The following is a 24268-nucleotide window of genomic DNA, read 5'->3' as shown; positions in this document are numbered from 1 at the left end:
TTTATTTAATTGTATTTAATTTAGGTAATTTATTTAATTGTAGTGTAGTGTTAGGTGTTAGTGTAACTTAGGTTAGGTTTTATTTTACAGATACTTTTGTATTTATTTTAGCTAGGTAGTTATGAAATAGTTAATAACTATTTAGTAACTATTCTACCTAGTTAAAATAAATACAAACTTGCCTGTGAAATAAAAATAAACCCTAAGCTAGCTACAATGTAACTATTAGTTATATTGTAGCTAGCTTAGGGTTTACTTTACAGGTAAGTATTTAGTTTTAAATAGGAATTATTTAGGTAATAATATTAATTTTTATTTAGATTTATTGTAATTATATTTAAGTTAGGGGGTGTTAGGGTTAGGGTTAGACTTAGGTTTAGGGGTTAATACATTTAGTATAGTGGCGGCGATGTTGGGGGCGGCAGATTAGGGGTTAATAAATGTAGGTAGGTGGCGGCGATGTTAGGGGTGGCAGATTAGGGGTTAATAATATTTAACTAGTGTTTACGAGGCGGGAGAGGGCGGTATAGGGGTTAATATATTTATTATAATGGTGGCGATGTCCGGAGCGGCAGATTCGGGGTTAAAAATTGGTAGGGCCTCGGTTTAGGGGTTAATAGGTAGTTTATGGGTGTTAGTGTACTTTTTAGCACTTTAGTTATGAGTTTTATGCTACAGCATTGTACCATAAAACTCTTAACTACTGACTCTAAAATGCGTTACAGATCTTGGAGGTAGAGGGTGTACCGCTCACTTTTTGGCCTCCCAGGACTGAGGGTTAATTCATTAGTCTGGTAGGTTTTATGCTTACTGCTTAACGTTTTCAGCATTTGGGGAGCAGTGGATTTTGCGATCATCCATGTAAGGTAAAACTTTTAAAACATGCAATTTTGTTACAGCTAAATTACGAGTCTTGTTGTATGAGTGAAAAAGCAGCGTTATGGCTCTTTTTCACTACCACTGGTATTACGAGTCTTGCAGGTATATCTGTACCACACACTTTTTTGGCCGGATTGCAACGTAACTACCGCAGCTTTTAAAAAGTCCTTTTTCAATGGGACTTCCTTTGCGCCGGTATTACAAGTTTGCCTGGGAGGCCAAAAAGTGAGCGGTACCACCTAAAATGACAAGATTCGTACCCAGGGCCGCCATCAGGGGGTGACAGGGGTGACTCCTGTCAGGGGCCCAATGGGCCAGGGGGGGCCCATGAGGCAAGAACTAAAAAAAAAAAAATTTTTTTTTTTTTAAATTTTGGTAGCCACCAGTGGGTACTACAGCAGAGTGCTAATTGAGCATGGGAAATGTTATTACAATGAGTAAAGTATTAGCATTTGAGAGGATAGTGTGCACTAAACCACTATGCACAGTGTGACTTGGCACTTTGTTTGTACAGTGTGTGTCTGAGTCAGATGGCAAATCACTTTCATTTGCAGAGGAGGTAGGACTTACTTAGCAAATGTTTTTTATTTCTTTGTGCAATTTCAGATTGTAACTTCAGTGTGGTAGTAGTTGTATGGTGGGGCCCCTTTATGCAAGGACTTTCCAGATGCAAGTAGGCATTTTATCTAAGATTTTTACATCATAAAATGTTATACTCTCAGACTAAGATTCCTCAGTGTTTGAAATGAGACAGGTTAACTTAAAACTGTTCAGTTTACACTACAGCTGACTTAATTTTAAAATACATACCAACAAGCCTAAACCCTGCATTTAACCAGATCTAATGGTATGAGTACCACAGTTTATGGTTCCACCAAAACCATATAGAGTACAACATTTTCAAAATCCATAAGTACAACTGACAGATGGGAACATTTGTACACTATATTTGAAGTGGTGCTCTTGGTTGGGGAAAAAAAACAAACAAACATATGTCATCCTTTTAAAAGTACTTTTCTTCATCTAGCCATCTACCCAGATCATTAATGTAAAATTTTGAATTCACAGAATTATTTTTTTTTGCACATTTACAAATATGATTTACAAATATGATTCTTTAAAAAGTGATCTCTTACTTTCTGCAATTTTTTTTATCATGCATGTCACACACTGTTGATTTATGGGATGCAAGGTGCATAACTGTTTCCTCCTGTGAGTGTTTCTGTGGGTGTCTTTGTTTATGTCTTTGTGCTTTGGTTTATGTCTCTATGAGTGTGTATGTATTTTTTTCTGTGGGTCTCTCTGTGTTGGTGGGTGTGTATGTCTTTGTGCATTTTCTGTGGATGTCTGTGAGTGTGTGTGCATATGTCTTTGAGCTTTTTCTATGGGTGTCTCTGTGAGGGTGTGTATGTTTGTCTTTGTGTATTTTCTCTGGATGCCTCTGTGAGGGTGGGTGTGTATGTCTGTGTTTTCTGTGGATGTCTCTGTGAGGGTGTGTGTGTGTTTGTATGTATGTCTGTGTTTTCTGTGGATGTCTCTGTGTGGGTGTGTGTTTTCTGTGGGGGCATAGAGCGTATGGAGCTTGATGCCCCGTGTTTCATCAGACTCGCCAGAAACAGCAGTTATGAAGCAGCGGTCGGGTTGATTGACACCCCCTGCTGGCGGCCGATTGGCTGCAAGTCTGCAGGGGGCGGCGTTGCACCAGCAGCTCTTGTGAGCTGCTGGTGTAATGCTGAATACGGCGAGCGTATTGCTCACCGTATTCAGTGAGGTCTGGCGGACCTGATCCGCAGTGTCAGATCAGGTCCGCCAGACCTTGATAGCTATAGGCCAGTGAGACTAGCGAGACCTTTCCGGAAGTCACCAATCCACCATTCACCCTTTAAATTATTGTTTAGGCAGTTCAGGACCCTTCCTTTCAGCCACTGCATGCTGTTGTCATCATTTAGTTGACATCTTCCTTTACAAAAAGATAATCAGAACTCCATATTTTGTTTTCTAAATCTCCTTTTTTTACAAAACTGTAGTTTACCTCATTACTTGTCAGGTCAATGTAAACAATTGCTGAGTGTGTTTCTTTGCGTGTCTGCTAGAGTGTTTATATGTGAATCCTTATGTGTTAGTGTGTGTGTGTTTCAGTGTATGAGTGTGTCTGTGTTTGTGTATGTTACTATCTTTATAACATTTCCAAGTTTAAATAGATACTCAAGAATAAAGTGCATATACGTTTAGTTACTTGGTCAAAAATTGCACATGTCAAAGGAGGGGGGGGGGGGCCTGATCAATGGTTAAGTCAGGGGTCTCAAAATTTCTAGTGGCGGCCCTGTCCGTACCGTCATCTAAAGTCAGTAGTTATGGCTTTTATGCTACAACGCCGTAACATAAAACTCATAACTAAAGTGCTAAAAAGTACACTAACACCCATAAACTACCTATTAACCCCTAAACCGAGGCCCACCCGCATCGCAAACACTAAAATAAAATTATTAACCCCTAATCTGCCGCTCCGGACATCGCTGCCACTATAATAAACATATTAACCCCTAAACCACCGCCACCCGCATTGTAAATACTAGTTAAATATTATTAACCCCTAATCTGCTTCCCCTAACATCGCTGCAACCTACATTACTGTTATTAACCCCTAGGCATCTACTTATCAAAGCATCAACTATGGTGCATTCGCGGGCGTCAATACGCTCGCCAAACTTCGCTTCACATCGCGGCCGCGGATCTCAATACGCTCTCTATAATTATCAAAAAGCCCGTCAAAAACACGAGCGTCAAGTACGGTGCAAAGAGGATCGGACCGGTGTTAACTAACATTCATCGATGTTGCAGCTATTCAGGCTTTTCCTAACTTTATTTATATCATTTCAGTAGAGTCCACGAACATAGCACATTTATGGTCAGCACATTATTGTATATAGATATTGTAATTTTTTTTTGTTAAAATATACTTTTAAAGATAGCAAGTAGCAACATATTATTAGCAAAATGGAGATGGAATTAGAGTAATTTTTAAAATTGTATATACATATTTTAGTATGTATATACACACACATATAAGTTGCAAATATAATGTAATCAGAGTATCATATGTATTTATTTCTATCGCTATTTGAAAGGGATAGGAAATAAAATATTTAATTTACAATAGTGGGAGCTAGCTGCTAATTGAGCCTGTTATGTAGTTCTTTTGTTGGCTCTGTATATCTATTATTGCGACAAGTCAAGTGCAAAACTGTGTACAAAATATGTAATCCCTTATTTTTAAAGAGAGACAAAGTTGGAGCATAATCCATCCAAAGCACTTATTTTATCCCTATATCTAATAATGCATTAAATGTAGATCAATAATATATTTGCATTCTTTTTTTAAGGGTATACATATTTAATAGTTTGTAATTGACTTGTTAGGTTATATGCTTCATTGTCTTGCAGCATCAAACATATATATTCCTTGATATATCTCTATCTGTATGTATGTACGTACATATTTATCTATCTAAATGTAAATAGAATGATAGATGTATTTATATATATATATATATATATATATATTTTTTTTTTTAAATATATTTGTTAATAATTAATGGGACATCAATATCATAGAATATAATTTCAAGCAACATTCTTTTAACTTTTACTAATGGGACACTAAGCACATTTAGGTACTTTCAGAATTCTGATTGAACATTCAATTGAAATCCATTTTCAAAATTACTACTATTAACCATTTTAATTAGTTCTTTTGTTATCTTTATTTTAAAAAGAAGGCATCTAGGCTGAGGACCTAGATAAATTCAATTGAACCCCCACGGAAAGCACTATTTTATTGGTGATGTTCAATCAGCAAGGTCAACTCATGTTTTGATTAAAAATGGTCCCGATTAATACATTTAAATGTTTGATTTAAAATACAGATACAAATGACTGTTGACAATTTGAGAATGTGACTATCTTACAAAGTTTATTAAAATTGTACGCTCTATCTGAAGTATGAACAATAAAATTGATGTTCATTTTCACTTTAATCCTCAGATAACCTTGAAATAGCAATGCACATGTGAAAGCCAATCATATGATGAGTCTGATTTAACAAATATCTGCTGGACCTGATCCGACAGTGTGGATCAGGTCCGAAGGACCTCGCTGAATGCGGAGAACAATACGCTCTCCGTATTCAGCATTGCACCAGCAGCTTTTGTGAGCTGCTGGTGCAACGCTGCCCCCTGCAGACTTGCGGACAATTGGCCACCAGCAGGGGGTGTCAATCAACCCGATCGTACTTGATCTTTTTGAATTCTTGAGATTCCTGTCTGCCTCATCAGAGCAGGTGGACAGGGTTATGGAGCAGCAGTCTTTAGACCGCTGCTCCCTAACTTGTGTTTCTGTTGAGTCTGAATACTCTCCAGAAACACGGTCCCTCAATAAATGTGCCTCAATGTATGTATGTGCATTCATCTATCAGCAGCTATATAGTTTATCTGCATATTATCGTTTTTAAATTGTATTTAAATGAATTTGAGAAACCAAATGTATAATAAATATATAAATTTACCACATTCTATGCTATTTATACATATTTCTATATATATTTTTGTTTCATGTCACTTGAAATTAATATTTAAATGAATACAGCGACACAATAATTTAGATTAAATATATATTTATTAACAACAACAAAAATTGTTATTTTTGTTTAAATTTTTTTTTTTTTTTTAATATATATTTAAAAAAAATATAAATCGGATTTTCAATTAAAATTGATTCATGGCCTCCTGCAGGGCACACACAGCCCTGGACACAATATTGAGGCCCTGTGCAAGATCCTTAAAGATATCTCTGAGGAATGGCTCAGTTTGCGTGCCCTGATCTTGATCTATAAAAAGACCAAAAGAAAATATGTTAGATAAAAAAAATTTCAAGATAAATTTTTTAAACATTATATTATTTTTACTTACATTCAACTGTAGCCACCTCCACTTTTGCCACCTCCTCTTGCACTATAAGCGGTTGAAAATGCAGTTCCGAATCATCCCCCGGTATTTGGTCATCTGTCAGAGATGAAGCACAATAATGAAAAAATGTTAGTATGATCAATGACAACTCCTATATTATACACCAAATAGTTCATTAAAAACTACTAAAAAAAACCTCTATAAAAATGTATTTAAAATAGATACATTAAATGGACATGCAAACCACATTTTTTCTTTCAGCTTTTCGAAAGAGACTATAATGTTTTAAATCTTTATACATTTTTTGCCATTTTATAATTGGCTTCATTCTTCTATTATACTTTGATGAAAAGCATAGCTAGATATTCTCTGTAGTCGCAGAATTTTTAATGATCATAGATGCCTTGTGTAATTGTCTCACCCATATACAGTGTTATCATTTCAACAAAGGATAGATAAAGAATGAAGGAAATTGAATATTATAACTAAATTGTAAGCTTTGGTAATATTATAATCTCTATCTGAATCATGAAAGAAAATGTTTGTGTTTAGTGTCCCTTCAACATGCACCCTGAAAGAACCGTGAAAAATAAACAAATTGTAATGTTAAATAATGCCAACATAGGCCTCGCTTCCATTGAGTCGTAATTCAGTTTGCGTGCACTCGCAAACCGTTAAATATGCTGTCGAAAGCAATAGCGTTTAACGACTGTTTCCAATGGCGCGTTATACCTCAATATCGGCTGCCGGACTTCGGCTGCCGAAAAGATTTTCGCGTCCCATAGAAAGTAATAGAAGCCGTTAATCGATAAATTATACCAGGTTTCCATTGAAAGCGCTAACCGTTAATACACTGTCGGAGGCTGTCGATACATTGAGAAATATTACCCCCAGCTCAACTAGGTGTAAAGGAGGAAAAAAGAGCTTTTTGAGGCCTGTTTCTCATTGAAATAGCAAATCACAAAAAAATTATGAGTGTTTCAATGTACAAATAACATTATATATGCTACATTTATTGGTCCTATGTATAGGAATATTTGCACCCATGTTGTCATAGAAATTTCAATATGTATGTGCATATAAAAATATATGCAAGCACCACAATTATGGAGCGAACTCCCGCACACTTTCAAACCTTCCCCATGCCTAATATCCTTTAAGAGATCCCTCTCTACATATCTCAAAACAGAATGCACCTGTCATTGTTGATTATATATTTCCTACCTGTTCTATGTTAACTTTTTGTGCATATATGGTGTATTATTATTTTTTTTTATTTTATTGTACCCATTGTATCAATGCAATGTTTTGTGGACCCAGGACATACTTGAAAACCATAGAAATCTCAATGTATCTTTCCTGGTAAAATATTATAAAAATAAATAAAATATCTACCTATTCAAAATGAAACCTTTGCCCAGGGATGCTATATATAATCTCAATACATATAGAAAAATAATTCAAAGGAAATAAGTTGTTTATCATGAAGATGAGTTTTATTATTACAGATTTACCCTCATTCAAATGTAATTTTCAATGTGAAAATCATATTTATTCAATACAAAACGATGACACATTAAAGTTATAATGTGTCATAGTACTAATATTTATAAAATATATGTAATGTCATGTCTGCTAAAGCAGATAATACATTTGCAATATTTAGACTATTAACCAAAATACATAAGTGCTTAATATTACATACTTCAAGAGATATGAAGTATTGTCTTTAACATGGAGTTATTGAAACATTTTAAAAGTGCATTGTGCATTGGTCCCAGGGAGAGTCTGTGTCTGTTCATATGATGTCAATTAAAATGAATTAATCACCTCTATATCATGGCAATCACATATATGTTGTATATACATCAGTGCATAAATATCCTAAAGATACATTTATCTAATTATTCTAAATATTGAATAATAATCTTGACAAAAAGGAGTGCATTAGTCATGATAGGTATTAGTCATGATAGGTATATATTTCAGATATTACATTCCACATAGGACTATAAGAATGAATGCAAGGTATTTGGCCATATCAACAGGAAGGAGTATTTACTTTTCAACTCTTCTATAACTGTATAACCCTTATTAGCTTCATCTGAAGGAGCAAACAACATATGCTTGTGGAATATAAATCATAACATTTACACGTCACGTTGACTTATGTTAGATAGCATATACTGTATAAATTTCAGACACGTATCCCCAAGTATTCTTAAACGGCATAATATGATATCCTCAATAAAAGGACACATAAATTTATCAACAATGTACACCTGCATATTAATTGACATCATGTGAAATAAAAATGAATAAAGCTGTTCATTTTTAGCAGATAAACAGCTATTAGAATAATATTAAGATATATGTTCAAATTTGGATTAGAAAAATGGATGCATATTTATGAGATGAAAATCGCACTTAAAAAAGTGCTTTAGTGCAAAAATTAGATATGATATATCTTGGGTTGAAATAAAAGAATATTAATTAATTCTTGCGGCGGGATTTTGCCTTTGGAGGAGAGGTACTTAGGGGGGCAGTGTGGCGTCTTGTGCGACGCCCACCAGCTGAATGTGAGGCTAATAACCGCGATTCAGGGTCCTGCAGGGAGACAGAGGATGCAAGGGAGGATGGAGTTTGGGGCCTATCCGCGAGCCTCTCCACTGCCTCTGCCAGGCGGACGAGTGAGGCATTATGGATGTCCATTTGGCTCTGTATCCTTCTCAAATCCTGCTGCTGCTGGAGCCTGGACAGCCTAAGCTCTCTATGTATGAGCCTCAGTAGATCATCCTGCTGGGACTGTGCCGGACCCTGTTGTACATTTGGAGTCTCAGGAACTAATAATTGGCTGGTTCCAGGGCTGTCTCTCCGTATTGGTGACTGTGAGGTTGTCTGTGATGGCACTGTTGGCAATACATTGGTGGGTGCAGTGGGTGGTGGTGTGGATTCCTGTTGTGCCATAGGAGTGGGAGGCATATAGTACAGATGATGCAGATCTGTATGCTGCTGTGGTGGGTGCATCATCTGCTGCTGAGGATAATGATGTCGTGGTGGGTGCATCATCTGTTGCTGAGGAGGATGTTGTGGTGGGTGCATCATCTGCTGCTGAGGAGGATGTTGTGGGGGGTGCATCATCTGCTGCTGAGGAGGATGTTGTGGGGGGTGCATCATCTGCTGCGGTGGGTGCAGCTGTGGGGGCTGTGCCATTTGTTGCTGCGAAGTATGCATGAACTGCCATTGTTGAGGAGGATGAGTCTGCTGGGGTTCAGAACCCAAAACATGAAATGTTGTCTCCGAAGTAGATGGAGAAGGGCATGATACATCCTCCACCTCATATGCCCTAGGCTGCTGCATATCATCTTCTAAGAGGCTGATATAGGAGGTAGTGTCACCATAGATATCCTCATCCTCCTCAGTGAATGTAGGAACATCCTGCTGTGGTGTTGGTGCAGCTTCATACTCCTCCTGTTCGGAACCTACAAATAAATATACGGTATGTTTACATTATCTATCTAATAGAATATATTACTTTGTAGCATAACAATACAGACTATTATATTCCATATTTATGTGTATATATGTACACACACACACATACACACACACACACATACACACACACACATACACACACACATACACACACATACACACACACATACACATACACACACATACACACACACACACACACATACACATACACACACATACACACACACACACACACATATAGTGTGTTTGGGATAAAATCAAAGCATATATGACCATAACTGAGGAATCTTTATAGACTGTGTCTTAAAGGGACATTGTTAAAGGGACACTGTACCCAAATATTTTCTTTTGTGCTTCAGATAGAGCATGCAATTTTATTCAACTTTCGGATTTACTCCTATTTTCAAATGTTCTTTATTCTCTTGGTATCTTTATTTGAAATGCAAGAATGTAAGTTTAGATGGTGGCCCATTTTTGGTGAACAACCTAGGTTGTCCTTGCTGATTGGTGGATAAATGCATCCACCAATCAAAAACTGCTGTCCAGAGTTCTGAACCTAGAAAAAAAGCTTACATGTCTTATTTTTCATATAAAGATAGCAAGAGAATGAAGAGAAATTCATAATAGGAGTAAATTAGAAAGTTGCTTAAAATTGCATGCTGTATCTGAATCACAAAATAAATATTTTGGGTACAGTGTCCCTTTAAGGACAATGACACATGATTTATATGAAATGCTTAATATTCTTGGATATTATATTATCAATATTCTTGCTTGTCGGAGCAGATATACAATACAGAGTGCTTGCTGAACATATTAAATACAACTATGTAAATTTAGATTCATAGCTAAACACAGATGGGTATTTATGATATACAACATATATACATCACATATATGGTTATATTTAATATTGAATATTCACCTTCATACACCTCTTCAGGTGGCACAGAGGTGTCCATTGTCCCCTTACATCCGTAAACAGATTCATCCGAGATGACATTGGACAGCATCTCCTCCCATGACCTTAGGTGTATTCTCTTGCTAGGACCACCACCTGTCCCACGTGCATATTTGGCCTGCTGTGCCAGCTTAGCTTTGGTTTCCCTCCTGCAGTCATGATAGCGGTGTTTAATGCTGGCAGTAGAACGATTACGTCCTAAGCAGCTGACTGCCACTCGAATCTCCTCCCACAGCTTATTCCGGACAGCCGGCCTCAGGTTAGGGTTCTCCAGCTGAGCTGCCCTCTCCAAGTATGCCTCAACAAGAGCCTCCTTCTCCTCCTCAGAGTACCTCTCCTCTCTTAGCCTGCCCTTCACACCTGAAGGGCCAGCAGACACAGACTCTCCCTCCTGTGACTGGGGACCAGCCCTCTCTACCTCCTCTGTCCCTGCAGGCTGTGACAGGCTACCACCAGCCCCACCCCCAGTTGCCACAGTCTGCCCCACTTTCCCTTTTCTTTTTGTGCCTAGCTGAGGCTGACTCCTCCTCACTCCTCCCACCTCCATTCCTCTTCCACCCTCTCTCCTTCCCTCCTCTGCCAGGGTTTGAGGAAGGACAAATCCTCCACCCAAACCTCTGCCCCTATTCCTGCCCATACTACTCCCTACTTCCCCCCTCCCCCTCCCTCTATCCACCCTCACCACTGCCCTCCCCCTAGCCACCCCCTTCCCAACTCCACTAGGCCTATCCATCCCTTTCTCCTTCCTCCCTAACTCTAACCTAACACTAAAGTCCCTAGCTTACCTAACTACACTAATTCACCTAACTAAACCCTAAATTAAATAGCCCCAAAACTAACTACCTAACCTATCTAGACCCTAACTATCTCTATTCTATATCCCTCAAAATAAAAATAAAATGTGGGGGTGAAAATAAACAAAGGGATGTAAATGAAAAAGGAAAAACTAAGGAGGATTAGAACAAAATTATAGAAAAATAATAAGGGATGCAAATTAAGAAAGGGGTGAGCTATATAGTCAAATGAAACAAAAAATATGGGATGTTAAAAAAAAAAAAATAGGATGGGCAAAATGTATATATAAAAAACAAGTTATATAGTGAGGAAGGGAAGGGTAGTCAAAGGGGGGATGGGAAGTGGAATAAGGGGATTAATGAAAGGAGTAATAAAGGAAGATTGGGATATGGGGGTTAATGAAAAAAAAAAAATGTGAATGTGTTTGTATCAAATAAAAGTGTGTATGTGTGTGTGTGTGTGTATTTGTGTGTATAAACTAATGTGTGTTAATTAACTAATGTATGGATGTGTGTGTGTGTTCCTAATATTATATGAGGCCTACAATAAGAATATATGAAAATCAAATATCAAACTCTCCACTAACTCTCAAACAACTCTCAAAAACCCAAAACTCCTACCAACGCAACTAGCTCCCGTGTCTTTCTCTCTAGAGGCGATCACAGGTAAAGAGCGCAGGCGCAAACCGTTATTCTTATAGACAGAGGTCGGGTTACCATGGCAATGCACTTGTTATGGCGCGCTTTTCGACAAATCCGACATCGGTTGGCAACGCAAACTTACGTACGGCCGAAAAGAGCGACTGCGCGCAACACTCTAATCTTTTCAATGGAAACCTGGTACTAAAATGGAGCCGTAAATTACTTTTAGCTGTCGTCCGCTTCGGTAGCTTACGGCTCCATTTTTAACGACTCAATGGAAGCGAGGCCATAGTATGAGATTTGAAAATTACCTTGGATATCAGGGACTTCCACATCTGTAGTACTGTTTATGACTACTCCTGCTGCTGTGGCAGGTTAGTCATTAGAAAAAAGAATGCTTATATGCACTGTTATAACATTATTTAAGTAATATAATTAGGTTACTGTGCCTTGAACAACTTGAGAAGTATTGTACGTTAAAAATTAACTTTTATTAGTCACGTTTTTAAAAAGACAGCTTTGGTGGATGATAATGCTGCCCTGAAGAGTTAAAAACACTCTCACTGTGCTAAGTGAAAAAACAGCATATTGTGATTATGCTATGGAAATAGAACTGGTAATGCTGCAAGCAGTAGATTGTAACTGAGAAATAGACTCAAGAGCTAATATAGAGAACTAAAGCCTCTTGGTCCTATGTTGCTCTCAATAGTATCTGAATTACTTTACTCATATATATGATTGATAATCTTTATATGGTAGAAAATATATATTGGCGTTATACTGTTGCCCTTGGACTTTACAATCTAAGACTGCTATTATCAGTTGGTGCTTAAAGTGTAGGTACTGACTGAGGTGGCAGCTTACAGTAGATACATATGACTATCTTGCTGCTTTAGTTACTTTGTTGTGTCACCAAACAGAAAAAAAATTCTAAAACAGTATTTTTTAGAGATGAGAGGTATTGTTTTGCGGCTATAAACTCTGTATAATATCACAAGTTATACTATAGCATGTATCAGTCTTATATCATAGTGTTAATGGAATATTGCCTGGGAAATGATCAGACCACTGCAGGATATGCAGTAAATATTCTGAGAAGAACCAGTGTATGTGAACCCCTCGAGCTACACAATGATATTAATTATGTTGCATGTGTATAATATCAATGCAAGTTTCCTTATATTGTAGTCATATATAGACTGTATTCTTATTTTTAAAGTACTGTGTAGCCCAGTATCTGTAGGGTTTTAAATAAAGAGCTGGTTCTTGGAAGCGTTTGATAATTAACCATTTAATCCTGTCAGAGTAAAACTGACACCTAAGTCTGTAAACAGTTTACACTATGTGAAATCTTATATCCGACTGATTGCTAAATATCAAGTGCCTTGTCACAATTGAATTATAATAGATATCCTGTATATCACTATAAAATTCAAACACAAAGCGTGCCTGCTTGGTAACAGAACCCCCCTATGATTCAATTAGCCGTGGTCTGCATAAGCACCGAACTTAGACAAATTCTACTCCATATATTAATTACAAATTGTTTAGCATGCTGTTATTTTTGATTATTAACAACTAGTGAGGCAAGTTACAAAAGAGGAGACCCCTGACGCGGCGTTTCACTAACGCTTCCTCAGAGGGGTTACGCGGGCCGACTAACATCCGGTATTTTATACCCGGTGTTTTGCAGAATACAGAGTCCTGATTGGGTCGCGAATTTCATTATGCATTGGTTGGAGTCCATGTCAATCATCCCAGATGGAGTGGGAAATTTATCGTGTGCGTAACGAAATGGAAACAGAATTTCAGTACTTGTATACAGATTATCACTGATGAAAGTAGCGGATGCTAGGTTAGTACTTTAACAATGTGAGAATCATGTGAGTTATCATACTGTTGTTAACAGTTACTGGATTTACTTATGTGTATTGGAATGAAAATCAAACTTATTTGTCATAATGTAAAAATGAACTTGATAGACAAACTTTGTAAAGAATGAACATATTATAATGTCGATTAGACCTAGAAAAAAACAGACAGATAACTAGTGTGGCAAAACATTTTCTCCACAAACATAACAGCAACGACTCCTTACTCAAGTTTGCAGTGTTACAGAAGGCCACCCTTGGCATTAGAGGAGGCAATCTGGAACAAACACTGTTGAAAATGGAGTGCAAATGGATACACCTATTAAATAGTGTTAAACCAAATGGACTCAACGAACACAATAATTATTATGTGTATCTGTAAATGATTTTCAGTACTCCACACCTTATAATTATACTTATTAAGTAGACGGAAACATAATGTGTTTCAACAGAATCATTACAATTTATGGTTCGTTCACTTTTGAGTTATTAAAAAATAATAAAATATATTCTCCATATACAGTATATTCCTTTGAACCCAGAATCATATATTCAGTTAGCAACCTTAAGCAATTTTTATTTTCAGGGTGTCACTAGTAATTTATGTCCACGATCCCAATACACTTCAAGGTGATTTAATAAAATCAGGCTTAAGTTGTTTAAAATATTAGCACAAGACGTTTCCCAAAGCATATTCTCACCAGTGGAATTAATATTCCCAATACCATTCACATCACAGATTTTTGCTTTCTATTAAATCCGAACCCAACAAACCACAGTAATTTCACAGAAGCACAGTAAAAAAATATCACATTAGCACTTAAATCTAGATTAAGTTAGTGCACTTTAACATGTTTTATATTTATTTATAAAAAAAATTCACTCGATCACCAACATAATTAATGTAACTCATAATTTTGCACAAATTTGTAAAGACTTTACACTTAACGTATTTAATTTATTTCACGATAGATACATGGCACTATCTCTCAATTTATATCAGCCTCTATTTTAAAGACTAAGCTGCTCATCACAATCGAAAAACGTTTTGTCCTGGTACATATTATACATAAAGGAAGCATAAAAGGAATGCACCTCATAGTTTATTTCTTATTTAATGATTTTAAAGGATTATAATAATTTTGGTTTTATCCCATTGTTATTTATGCTAGTCAAATCAGATGCACTAGCATATAATCGACATTATAATATGTTCATTCTTTACAAAGTTTGTCTATCAAGTTCATTTTTACATTATGACAAATAAGTTTGATTTTCATTCCAATACACATAAGTAAATCCAGTAACTGTTAACAACAGTATGATAACTCACATGATTCTCACATTGTTAAAGTACTAACCTAGCATCCGCTACTTTCATCAGTGATAATCTGTATACAAGTACTGAAATTCTGTTTCCATTTCGTTACGCACACGATAAATTTCCCACTCCATCTGGGATGATTGACATGGACTCCAACCAATGCATAATGAAATTCGCGACCCAATCAGGACTCTGTATTCTGCAAAACACCGGGTATAAAATACCGGATGTTAGTCGGCCCGCGTAACCCCTCTGAGGAAGCGTTAGTGAAACGCCGCGTCAGGGGTCTCCTCTTTTGTAACTTGCCTCACTAGTTGTTAATAATCAAAAATAACAGCATGCTAAACAATTTGTAATTAATATATGGAGTAGAATTTGTCTAAGTTCGGTGCTTATGCAGACCACGGCTAATTGAATCATAGGGGGTTCTGTTACCAAGCAGGCACGCTTTGTGTTTGAATTTTATAGTGATATACAGGATATCTATTATAATTCAATTGTGACAAGGCACTTGATATTTAGCAATCAGTCGGATATAAGATTTCACATAGTGTAAACTGTTTACAGACTTAGGTGTCAGTTTTACTCTGACAGGATTAAATGGTTAATTATCAAACGCTTCCAAGAACCAGCTCTTTATTTAAAACCCTACAGATACTGGGCTACACAGTACTTTAAAAATAAGAATACAGTCTATATATGACTACAATATAAGGAAACTTGCATTGATATTATACACATGCAACATAATTAATATCATTGTGTAGCTCGAGGGGTTCACATACACTGGTTCTTCTCAGAATATTTACTGCATATCCTGCAGTGGTCTGATCATTTCCCAGGCAATATTCCATTAACACTATGATATAAGACTGATACATGCTATAGTATAACTTGTGATATTATACAGAGTTTATAGCCGCAAAACAATACCTCTCATCTCTAAAAAATACTGTTTTAGAAATTTTTTTCTGTTTGGTGACACAACAAAGTAACTAAAGCAGCAAGATAGTCATATGTATCTACTGTAAGCTGCCACCTCAGTCAGTACCTACACTTTAAGCACCAACTGATAATAGCAGTCTTAGATTGTAAAGTCCAAGGGCAACAGTATAACGCCAATATATATTTTCTACCATATAAAGATTATCAATCATATATATGAGTAAAGTAATTCAGATACTATTGAGAGCAACATAGGACCAAGAGGCTTTAGTTCTCTATATTAGCTCTTGAGTCTATTTCTCAGTTACAATCTACTGCTTGCAGCATTACCAGTTCTATTTCCATAGCATAATCACAATATGCTGTTTTTTCACTTAGCACAGTGAGAGTGTTTTTAACTCTTCAGGGCAGCATTATCATCCACCAAAGCTGTCTTTTTAAAAACGTGACTAATAAAAGTTATTTTTTAACGTACAATACTTCTCAAGTTGTTCAAGGCACAGTAACCTAATTATATTACTTAAATAATGTTATAACAGTGCATATAAGCATTCTTTTTTCTAATGACTAACCTGCCACAGCAGCAGGAGTAGTCATAAACAGTACTAAATTGTATCCCAATGCTTACGCACTGCTCCTATAGTGTTTAATATGAATCACTGATATACTTAACAGACTGTACTACAAAACACTACAGGAGTAATTATAAAGCTCCATTAATATAAAAGGGTTCTAATATTCCTCTCTCTGCTCGTACTTCCACATCTGTCCCTGAATCCTCCTGACAACCCTCAAGGAGGGTCAATGGCAACAGGGATGAGGAGCGGTTGCTCATTGGTGTTGCCATAGAAACCGGCCTTACGTACCGGGGGATTCTTTGCATTGGATGCCTGAGATCTGTGAAAATATAAAGTTGTATGTCCACATTAGATACAGGATATATATTATATTATTGGGGAGTAATGTATCTGCAGCAGCAATGCATGTAATCTTTATTGTTGTTGAAAAAATAATATATACATATATTTATATCTAGAGAGAGAGAGATATCAATATCGAGATATATCTATCTATCTACCTATCGATCTCTCTCTCTCTCTTTATATATATATATATATATATATATATATATATATATATATATATATATATATATATATATACTGTGTATATATATATATATATATATTGTATATATATATATATATATATATATATATATATATATATATATATATATATATATATATATAAATATAATATATATATATATATATATATATATATACAGGGAGTGCAGAATTATTAGGCAAGATGTATTTTTGAGGATTAATTTTATTATTGAACAACAACCATGTTCTCAATGAACCCAAAAAACTCATTAATATCAAAGCTGAATAGTTTTGGAAGTAGTTTTTAGTTTGTTTTTAGTTTTAGCTATTTTAGGGGGATATCTGTGTGTGCAGGTGACTATTACTGTGCATAATTATTAGGCAACTTAACAAAAAACAAATATATATACCCATTCCAATTATTTATTTTTACCAGTGAAACCAATATAACATCTCAACATTCACAAATATACATTTCTGACATTCAAAAACAAAACAAAAACAAATCAGTGACCAATATAGCCACCTTTCTTTGCAAGGACACTCAAAAGCCTGCCATCCATGGATTCTGTCAGTGTTTTGATCTGTTCACCATCAACATTGCGTGCAGCAGCAACCACAGCCTCCCAGACACTGTTCAGAGAGGTGTACTGTTTTCTCTCCTTGTAAATCTCACATTTGATGATGGACCACAGGTTCTCAATGGGGTTCAGATCAGGTGAACAAGGAGGCCATGTCATTAGATTTTCTTCTTTTATACCCTTTCTTGCCAGCCACGCTGTGGAGTACTTGGACGCGTGTGATGGAGCATTGTCCTGCATGAAAATCATGTTTTTCTTGAAGGATGCAGACTTCTTCCTGTACCACTGCTTGAAGAAGGTGTCTTCCAGAAACTGGCAGTAGGACTGGGAGTTGAGCTTGACTCCATCCTCAACCCGAAAAGGCCCCACAAGCTCATCTTTGATGATACCAGCCCAAACCAGTACTCCACCTCCACCTTGCTGGCGTCTGAGTCGGACTGGAGCTCTCTGCCCTTTACCAATCCAGCCACGGGCCCATCCATCTGGCCCATCAAGACTCACTCTCATTTCATCAGTCCATAAAACCTTAGAAAAATCAGTCTTGAGATATTTCTTGGCCCAGTCTTGACGTATTTTTTGGATTAAGAATATAGATAAATATATATACATGCATAATATATATTTATAACTATATATCTATCTCTCTACCTATCTATCTATATGAGTAAACTTTATTGTAGCATTGTAAATAATTATGATGGAGCATGAATTTTCATTCAACCAAATTTATTTTTTTAATCTCCGTTTTTAGTCTTTATATATGTCTCCATCCTTAATATGATGATAATCTAAGGAGGAATAACATTGTATTTGATTGACCCTCTACAGAAATTATGGGGTGGTGAATGACATCAAATGTTTGGATGCAATTAAGTAAAATACATAGAAAAAAAAAAATGGGCCTGCTTCAACAAAACTTTAATTATTATCAAATACATGTAAGATATTTACTGAATAGAATAAGATATTTACTGAATAGAATTAAATAAATATCATTATCTTAGAAAATCATTTCAAATTCAACCTTTTTTTGTTTTAAAGATATGCGTCATTTAAGTATACATAATTTATAAGTACAATACACAATATACTTACATGCTCGAATGAGCGATCACAAATCGCGATATCGCTCCGACTCGCATCTTCAGAGATCCGAAAACCTCCGTAGACAACTTTGTCTAGACCGGCGGACCCAAGACACCCGTCTCATTCTCCGCATCATCTCATAGATGATGCGGTCTCTATCCTCATGCTGGATCCCTCTCACAGCTCCTATGCGCCTAGGGAAATAGCGATCCATCCCATAAACCAATATTAACAATTCTCCCTCTGTAAATATGGTGGTCATGACATCTTTAACTCCAAAAAATTATCTAAAATAATTTTTAAGTGCGACACAAATATACCAATAATAGACAAATCTGATTGATTCTTGCAAGTGTAAATAAAAATATTAATATTTGGTTGGCGGATTATATTTCTCACATGTTCATGACGATTACTATGTAATACAAACATTTTAAAAAAAATCATAATATATGCGCCACAAATGAATGCCTGTCAATCAAATGAAATGTACTGTTTATCCAAAAACTAAAAAAACATAAAAACATACATTTGATCATAGGATTGTCTGGATTCATGCGTCTTAAGAGTATTATCAAATATTTAAAGATGCGATCCCTCTCCTGTCGGACAATAGCCCCCTCTCACATATTCAGTGTGAAATGGTACACCCTGTAGACAAGTATGACACCCTGGAGACAAGGATGACACCCTGGAGACAAGGATGACCAATTCACCGTCACTAACTAACTAATTTATATTGCGCCATAAATAAATTTTAACAAATTTGTTAATATTGTTTTACTGCGACATCAACAATTATAGATAGTTATTGTTTGAGGATTATATTAAACAGGCGTCATCAATGACGGAATTATAAAAAAGATGTATTAGTATTGTAAAAGTTGCTGATTGTTAACGGCTGACTGTCTACGTATTTATCTATAAAAGGGAATTTAAAATGGAGTCTATTAAGTCCTACTAAGCTTTTACAAGAGCTCTAGATCTTTGTTTTCTGTAATTTGTATCTTGCGACATTTGTGTGCTATATTATTTTCAATGAGGAAAAAGAAGCGCTGAGTCTCTCAGTGGATCCAAAAAAGTTTATTTAGGAGCAGGCTTCTACAAAAGACACAGGGTAAGCTCCTATCTTATATTATTTTGTTTTGTTATGTCTGGGAAGACAAAGTCTGGGAGAAATATCCAGTTTAATTTTGATCAATACAAAGTTTTAGTAACCCTTGTTATAGAGAATTATGATTTTATTTATGGTTCCAAAGCTCAAAAGACCTCGCTCTCCAGAAAAGAAGAGATATGGAGAGCAATAGCTGGCAGTGTCTCCGCCGAAGGCACTCATCCCAAAACGGTGGGGCACTGTAAGAAAAGATTCTCAGACATCAAGAGAATCTTAAAGGCCAAGCTGGCCAGGGAGAAGCAAGCTACACGTTGTACCGGTGGTGGCTCGCCATATACAGCTGAACTCTCAGAGTATGAGATTCAGCTGAGGGAGAAGCTGGGAGCAAACATGATGCTCAAACTGGATTTGGTGGGGCATAATACTGACGAGTTGGCAGGTAATATTCTATTACATGCGTTTTTGATGTCGCAATAAGTTTAAAAATCATTAAGATTTTTTATGGTTATTAAGATTATGATGTGCAATTAAGTTGAGACTAATCTTTTCTTTCATGTATTTTGTTTTAGCATCTACCAGTGCTGTAGCTGCTGTGGCTGCTGCGGCTGCTGCAGGTACAGCTGATGATGATGCTGCCACGGCTGGAGATGAGACCCTCCTATTGCCCGTCAGTATCCACACTGAATCCCGCCACAGCTTCTCCTCGGCTGCCACACACCCGGACATTATGTGCAGCACCCCTGATGGAGCAAACATTGGCCATTCTACAGGTATGTTTTTTATTAATATTGCTTTGCTTTTAATTAAATTGTTCTTACTTGTATGATTGTTCACATTTTTAACTATGTATATTCTATTTTTATTATACAGCTGAGGTCCGAAGGGCTTTAGGACCCCCTCCAAGATCTACGATCTCCTCCTCAGGTAACAAAAAAAAGATCAAACATGAATATTATGTGTGCTCAGATTATCAGGATTGTCAATAGCTCAATGTGAAAGTTGAATTTGCATTAATGAAGAATATCACTTTCATAAACATTAATGTGAAATAACATATGCCTAGATTACGAGTCTTGCGTTAGCCTTAAAAAACTGCATTGAGGGGTCCCAACGTTGCTTTTTAACACCTGCTGACAGGTACAGGTGTACCGCTCACTTTTATTCCGCGATTTTCGCATACCACAACTCCCCTTATGTCAATTGCGTATCCTATCTTTTTAATGGGTTTTTCCTAACGCTGGTATTACGATTGCTGGAAAAGTGAGCGGTAGACCCTCTCCTGTCCAGACTCCTACCGCATTTAAAAGTCAGTAGTTAAGAGTTTTATGGGCTAACGCTGTAACATAAAACTCTTAACTAAAGTGCTAAAAAGTACACTAACACCCATAAACTACCTATTAACCCCTAAACCGAGGCCCCCCCCACATCGGAAACACTTAAATAAAAATTTTAACCCCTAATCTGCCGACTGGACATCGCCGCCACTGTAATAAATATATTAACCCCTAAACCGCCGCACTCCCGCCTCACAAAAACACTAGTTAAATTTTATTAACCCCTAATCTGCCGTCCCTAACATCGCCGACACCTATCTACATTTATTAACCCCTAATCTACCGCCCCCAACGTCGCCGTTGCTATATTAAATGTATTAACCCCTAAACCTAAGTCTAACCCTAAGTCTAACCCCCCCTAACAAATATAATTTAAATAAAATGAAATAAAATTACTACAAATAAATAAATTAATCCTATTTAAAACTAAATACTTACCTATAAAATAAACCCTAAGCTAGCTACAATATAACTAATAGTTACATTGTAGCTAGCTGAGGATTTATATTTATTTTACAGGCACCTTTGTATTTATTTTAACTAGGTAGAATAGTTGTTAAATAGTCATTAAATATTTAATAACTACCTAGTTAAAATAAGTACAAATTTACCTGTAAAATAAATCCTAACCTAAATTACAATTACACCTAACACTACACTATCATTAAATTAATTACATAAACTAACTACAGTTAACTACAATTAAATGAAATAAACTAAAGTACAAAAAAAACCCACCCAATCCCCCCTTAATAAAACCTAACACTACCCCCTTGAAGATCACCCTACCTTGAGCCGTCTTCACCCAGCCGGGCACAGGTGGACCTCCAGAGGGGCAGAAGTCTTCATCCAATCCGGCCAGAAGAGGACATCCAGACCGGCAGAAGTCTTCATCCAGGCGGCATCTTCTATCTTCTTCCATCCGGATCGGAGCGGGTCCATCTTGAAGACATCCGACGCGGAGCATCCTCTTCCATCCGACGGCGACTGAAGAATGAAGGTTCCTTTAAGTGACATCATCCAAGATGACGTCCCTTCAATTCCGATTGGCTGATAGAATCCTATCAGCCAATGGGAATTAAGGTAGGAAAAATCCTATTGGCTGATGCAATCAGCCTATAGAATTGAGCTCAATTCTATAGGCTGATTGCATCAGCCAATATGATTTTTCCTACCTTAATTCCCATTGGCTGATAGGATTCTATCAGCCAATCGGAATTGAAGGGACGCCATCTTGGATGACGTCACTTAAAGAAACCTTCATTCTTCAGTCGCCGTCGGATGGAAGAGGATGCTCCGCATTGGATGTCTTCAAGATGGACCCGCTCCGGATGGAAGAAGATAGAAGATGCCGCCTGGATGAAGACTTCTGCTGGTCTGGATGTCCTCTTCTGGCCGGATCGGATGAAGACTTCTGCCCCTCTGGAGGTCCACTTGTGCCCGGCTGGGTGAAGACGGCTCAAGGTAGGGTGATCTTCAAGGGGGTAGTGTTAGGTTTTATTAAGGGGGGATTGGGTGGGTTTTAGAGTAGGGTTGGGTGTGTGGGTGGTGGGTTTTAATGTTGGGGGGTATTGTATTTTGTTTTTACAGGTAAAAGAGCTGATTACTTTGGATCAATGCCCCGCAAAAGGCCCTTTTAAGGGCTATTTGTAATTTAGTATAGGGTAGGGAATTTTATTATTTTGGGGGGCTTTTTTATTTTATTAGGGGGATTAGATTAGGTGTAATTAGTTTAAAATTCTTGTAATTATTTTTTTATTTTCTGTAATTTAGTGTTTGGTGTTTTTTTTGTACTTTAGTTTATTTAATTTAATTGTAGTTAATTGTAGCTAGTTTATGTAATTAATTTAATGATAGTGTAGTGTTAGGTGTAATTGTAATTTAGATTAGGATTTATTTTACAGGTAAATTTGTACTTATTTTAACTAGGTAGCTATTAAATAGTTAATAACTATTTAATAACTATTCTACCTAGTTAAAATAAATACAAAGTTGCCTGTAAAATAAATATAAATCCTAAGCTAGCTACAATGTAACTATTAGTTATATTGTAGCTATCTTAGGGTTTTTTTTTATAGGTAAGTATTTAGTTTTAAATAGGAATAATTTAGTTAATTATAGTAAATTTATTTAGATGTATTTAAATTATATTTAAGTTAGGGGGTTAGACTTAGGTTTAGGGGTTAATAAATTTATTATAGTGGCGGCGACGTTGGCTGGGGGCAGATTAGGGGTTAATAAAATTAATATAGTTGCAGCGATGTTGGGGGGGCATATTAGGGGTTAATAAATAAAATGTAGGGTTCGGCAATGTTGGGGGCATCAGATTAGGGGTTCATAAGTATAATGTAGGTGGCGGCGGTGTCCAGAGCAACAGATTAGGGGTTAATAATATAATGTAGGTGGCGACGATGTTGGGGGCGGCAGATTAGGGGTTAATAAGTGTAAGATTAGGGGTGTTTAGACTCGGGGTTCATGTTAGGGTGTTAAGTGTAGATATAACTTTTATTTCCCTATAGGAAACAATGGGGCTGCGTTAGAAGCTGGACGCTGCTTTTTTGCAGGTGTAAGGTTTTTTTTCAGCCAGCTCAGCCCCATTTTTTCCTATGGGGAAATTGTGCATGAGCACGTTCAGCCAGCTCACCGCTGACTTAAGCAATGCTGGTATTGAGGTGAGATGTGGAGCTAAATTTTGCTCAACGCTCACTTTTCTGAGGCTAACGCCGGCTTGAAGAAAACTCGTAATACCAGCGTTGTCTTAAGTGAGCGGTGAGAAAAAAAGCCTTGTTAGCACCGCACACCATTACCGACAAAAAATCGTAATATAGCCGACAGATTGTTTAGATAATCTCTCATTTCATAGTATTTAAAAAAATTAATACAGTCAAATGATGTTATTTCTCATTTACATAAAACATTTATTTTAGATACACATAAGGAAATTTAACTATTGTTAAATTTAAATATTTTTATTATCTTTAGTTAGCCATAAATTTAGAGGGACATGAAACACAAACCTTTATTCAGTGGATTAGGATAGAGAATACTAGATTAATCATATTGAAAATGTAAGTATATTAATTAATTTGCATCATTCAAATGTTATACTTTTGATGAAAACGTTAACTTTGAAAGCTCTGAAAGCTCTGTAGTATCAAAG

The 24268-nt window shown here is 36.5% G+C and overlaps 1 long non-coding RNA gene across 1 annotated transcript; it reads right to left on the bottom strand.

Annotated features, from left to right (window-relative positions):
- Nucleotides 1–5753: 5753 nt before the first annotated feature.
- On the bottom strand, nt 5754–16728 carry LOC128639781 (uncharacterized). The gene is made up of 3 exons (XR_008399257.1): nt 16639–16728; nt 5847–5939; nt 5754–5764 (listed from the first exon to the last, which is right to left on the bottom strand). It is a non-coding gene; the product is annotated as an uncharacterized LOC128639781 (long non-coding RNA).
- Nucleotides 16729–24268: the final 7540 nt, after the last annotated feature.

Source organism: Bombina bombina, chromosome 1, assembly GCF_027579735.1.
Source record: "Bombina bombina isolate aBomBom1 chromosome 1, aBomBom1.pri, whole genome shotgun sequence".
Classification (NCBI taxonomy): Eukaryota; Metazoa; Chordata; class Amphibia; order Anura; family Bombinatoridae; genus Bombina; species Bombina bombina.
This window is presented reverse-complemented; position numbering and strand designations above follow the sequence as displayed.